Genomic DNA, 5,230 nt, shown 5'->3' with positions numbered 1-5,230 from the left:
TTTTATAATTTGAGAATAATCCAACAATTGCTCAAATATGATGCTACTTCATTTTTGTTTATATCTTGTGAAGGAAGAATTTTATGTTATTTCCCTCAGTATGTGTTGGGGGTGGGGGGTGGGGGCAGGTTTATCAAATGCTTTTTATTGTTTGACACTGTGCAGTGTGAAAGCAAACCGCACCAGCTGAAAATGTAACAAAAGTTGCAATTCTAGACCACAATCTAACAGAGTTTACCGGTCTATTAGGTACGAAAACATCCTAAGACATGAAAAGCAAAGCCAGAAGCAGAGATAAGGGACATGCAGCAAAGGTTTCAAGAACAGAATTTGAAACCTGGATGGTCGACTACCACTTAGACTAAAACTCCCTGCTTGAAGCATGTATGGAACCAGATCTTAACAGTACACATACTGTTTAAAAAGATACATAGCCTTCTTTATCTCACTGTCTTGCTTTAAATTTGGCTCTTTGTCTGTCTCTGTAATTTGGCCATTGGGGCAGCTTCTCTTCTGTCAGTCTCCAGTGCAGCAGTGGCTACTGTGTAGCTTACCACCGTTAGCGTGTGAATGTGTGAACACATGGAAGAATGAAAGATTGTAATGTAAAGTGCTTTGGAGTCCTCGGACTTGATAAAGCGCTATACAAGTGTACAATGTATCAAAAAAGGACATTTCAAAATTACTTATCTGCTTTGAAAAAAAATGGAAAGTTTGATTTATTGATCTTTGGAGTTCAAAATGTTTGGTCAGTGAAAAACAAAAAATAAGTTAAAATAAATCCGGTATTCATTAATATTTTGTATTCCTTTTTATGTATTTACAGCACAGAATGGCATGCAAATAAAAGGAAGCAGAGGCTGCCAAAATGTAAGGCCAGGTCTTTAATATTTGTCATGAGGGGGAAACCACAGAGAGGGTGTTCCCCTCTCCAGCTGGGGTGACCACTGCCTGCCTGCTGGGGCCTCCTGTTAGCAGTGATGTTTTATCCCCGTGAGTCCAAGATCTCTGGAAAAGCTGAACTCCATTTGCCTGGGCTGGTTGTTGACTTCTGGAAGCAGAACAGTCAAAGCCAGCATTGGGCCAGCCACGACTGTGTGCAGCTGCTCCAGGAGCGAACACCACAGAACCGCTCAATGAACCACTCGGGGAACCACTCGGGGAACCGCCAGAGGACAGTGTGGAGAACCTCAACATGTGTCATAGCCACAATTTACAGAGCTATGTGTTGTGAATCAGATATGTGATGCTATGGCTCTTAACAAAGTTATTTTTGTGATGGTAAATGAGTTTTACCAACTAAGAGCTTGGTTGCAAAACTATGGTGTTGTTGTTAAAGCCCCCTTTTAGCATTCCCATGTAAATCTGATACTTATAATCATTTTTTGTACATTTTCTGATGTAAACATGAACTGAAGGCATACCCTATCTTATCAAACTGTTCATTGCAAGTCTGTTGTATACTATGTTATAGATTAGCATGCACAACAAATTGCAACTGACTGAGCAAAAAGAAAGAAGAGACAAGCATGGACAAAAACTATATTGTTCAGTTTACTTGTTTAGTAGATGAATAATGCTGCTCCATGTAAATCAACTCATCACATTTCAGAGTAAATGTCACTATTAGATTTTATGAATTTCATTACAGAAATTTGCCATTTAAGTATTTGGTAAATGTGTGCACATCAACATAATCTCCAGTTTGCTAATGCAACATTTTTGAGTGCTACTCTGAGAAGCTTCTATCCAATCATCATAGATGAAAATATTATGTTAAATTCGGTGTCAAGCTTGATTGAAATGGCAGGTAGCCACATTGATTAGCCAAAATGCCTTCAGGTAAAGTTTATTTTTTAGTTTTTTAGTTTATTTTTTTATTTTTTTAAACTTTTCCATACAGTCAAATTTGAAATTAAAATTCTGCAGAAAAGGTGTATGGTCACACGAAACAAATATAAGGCTATTTGAGCACAATGAAAATAAGTGTTTTTGTAGTAGTCAAGACGAGGCTTCTGTACTGAATAGCACTAATTTAGTAGACCAGTGTGGAGGGGTGAGAACAGGCTGTTGTAAGTAATGAAAACCCTAAGTATAAAAAGTGGCATCCCAACATTATTTTTATTTTTCTATTCTTAATTTGTCGTTGTAATAAGTTATCTAGTGTTATTTCAGTTATTCGGTGCGATTCCACATACAACCGCTAGGATGCGCCTGTCGCATTAGAAGGTTGGGCACAGAAGAAGAATAAACCTTGTTAGATGCTAAAGGCAGCTCGACGTGTGTGTCTCATCTTTTCTATATCACAGGTCAGTAAAAATGTATTTTGATCCATATATACTGGTTACCTTTAACAGTTGAAGAGGTTAATATATCAAGAGTCAACTAGTGAGTCAAGTTATGCAGTTTGTGATTAGTATTGTGTAGAAACGGGACATCTTTTTGGAGGCTACTTAATGCTAATGCTAGCGGACTCTGTGTGTGTTGAGCTAGCTGAGAAATGGCTGAAGGACTACTGAATTCACTTTGAACTTTTCTGAACAGTTGTCACACAGAATACATTATTTTGGTCTCTTTATTTTTAAAATTTATTTGTGGGTTATTGCAAAAACCAGATGAACAATATTGTTATGGCATTCAGTGGCTGCTTATGTGAAGCTTAATAAAGAGACAAAGCATTAAAGGACAATTGCACCTTTTTCAGTTTTGTAGATTTTTTTTGTGTTTTGTGTAAGAAATGAAATGCTGTTATTCTGTTAAAACAATGGCTACAGTTGAAAGCTAAAATGCTTAAATATTAAAGTATATTTTATTTGTGCAGGATAAAGGTTGTAAATGCTAAATAGTTACAAGCGGATTCATTTTATTTTGATCGTTAGAAATACAAAAGGTCTGAGAAAAGGGACAGGGTATTTGAGTTAAAGCACTACCTAATAAAATTAATATCGTTTAGAGAATTGAAAGCCATCTTTGAATTGATTGTGTCATTTGATAAAATTCATAATGTTAAATGGAGCAGGTTAACAGAATTATTGTTTGGTTTAAAGGGATATTATAGCCATTAGTGATGTACTTAATCTATTACAGTTACTCAGTGATACTTGAATTATTTGATACTTGAAGTATTGCATAAGAAGTATTGTATATGGAGTATGTTCATTACACAGGAGAATAATCCTTTCTGTTGGATGCTAAAGGAAGCTCAACTTGTGTGTCTCATCTTTTCTATATCACAGTGTCACACGAAGAGAGAATGAAATTTCCCCATTACCCTCAGTCCATCCAAGGTCGGCAGGTAACACAAGCTGGGCACCTGTTTTAGTGCATGTGAGGAGATTAGGTATAAGGATGACTACCTTTAAATGATTTAACTTCTCCTCAAATCGATACGTACATGTTAGAATATGTATATAATTAAGATTATCCGATGAACAATAAACCCAAAACACAGACTGAGGTTGGTTTTGGATTAGATAAAGCAAGTTAACATTAGCTCCTTGAATGTCCCATACAATTAAACTACCTAGAGACAATGGTCTTTGACATGCTATTGGCTGGTATATATTTGGTGCTTGAACTAATAAAATAGGCATTTATAAGTGTTTTTAGCGGGGTTCTCAGGTGTTTGCGGAGTTTAGCTAGTGGTGGTTGGTTGTAGTCCCTAAGCCCCGCAAATATGAGTTCAACAGTACAAACTTTGTTAAAAACAGAGGATGATAATATGACTTCGTAGGAGTCTTACCATCCTGCCAAAGTAAACAAAACCATTACTTGACAGAACTAGCCTGGGCATTGCCTTCTGGTGCAATTCCGCTTGAAATAATTCTCACTTCCAGCACAGTCCGTATTTTCTTCTCTTGACTTGGATTTTGTTGATTGACCCAGTCAATTAACGAACAGAACGGGAAGTTATGAATGATGACATCATCTTTCTGCATTGTTTTAGAACTGTAGTATGTCTGTAGATTTAGCAACAGTAGCGGAGGAAGTGAACGAAGCTAGTAATTCCATATTGGCTACATTTATACTGAATTAACATTAACAGCTGCCTCGTTTGGGTCTGCACTTCTCTCTCTGCAGGGGAGGATGGTTGTTTACAACGCAGACAATTTCCGAGAAGCATCGAACTTACACACGTCATGGACAAATGTTAGCAACTGGGTAAAATTTAGAACCTCAACAGAGTCCATGCATCCAGGAAGCAATTTTCAATAGCCGAGAGCCCAGACCCTCTCTACAAAGTACATAACGTAGTGTTTTTACCAAGCCATGACATAACTAATGTAAAAGTAAAATAACAGTTTGAATCAATGTGCATACATTGAAAGAGAAACATGCTTATTTCCAGTAAGACTGATAGTGATTGTGGTGTACCATTGGAGGTTAGCAGGGCAGCTGTTCTGTCTATCTGGAACAAATATTCCCAGGGTATTGCAATGACACAGAGACACATAATGATCAGTTTGGCCACGTCAGTCCATTAAAAGTCACACTGTACGCTCACACAAACACAAGGTTCCCAGACATTTTTGGTGATGTAGCCTCATGCCCTCACTGCCATGTGTTGGAGTATTGCAGAGGCAACCACATCAGGGTCTTCTGCCCCTCCCTGCTCACCCACAGCATCAACAGTGGGTGAGCAACAACAAAATGTCAGGTTTGTGAAATGTGGAGTAACTGCTGATTCAATGGAAATATTGAGCACGTTTTCCACGCCTAATCCCAGATATTGGACTTCTAATTTCCTCTATAAATCTTTCAGCATAAAAAAGTATGCCCACATCATGTCTATTTTACTATGTTGCTTGGGATAATATTGTATTTATACTGTAATGAAATCTAACTGACATCCTTGACTTTTCTTCCTGAAACCAGTGTATATAAGAGATTGTCAGCTCTATACGTAAGTGATATGCAATATACGTTTAATGCAAAATAAATGTATGAGAAAAATACTTAGTCATTACTTGAGTCTAAACATGTGATTTTATTTGTACTAAATTTAAATTGGGGTGATTTTGTTTACCCCAAACAAAATCACTCCAATTACCCTAATGGGTAATTGAAGTGGATGTATTTGTTTTGTAAAACTGAAAATCAAAATGTCACTCTTGTGAAATAGATGAATGTATTTTTTAAATTTTTTACCAAAACAAGCATTTTCATTTTCCAAATGATGCCTAATTCTGTTAATCTTGGGTAACCGTGTTTTATATTGCCAAGAATAAAA

The sequence above is a fragment of the Poecilia mexicana genome, unplaced genomic scaffold (assembly GCF_051168715.1).
Source record: "Poecilia mexicana isolate PSO_F unplaced genomic scaffold, ASM5116871v1 scaffold_2, whole genome shotgun sequence".
Classification (NCBI taxonomy): Eukaryota; Metazoa; Chordata; class Actinopteri; order Cyprinodontiformes; family Poeciliidae; genus Poecilia; species Poecilia mexicana.
The sequence above is the reverse complement of the archived record's forward strand: the minus strand, read 5'-3'. Positions refer to the sequence as shown.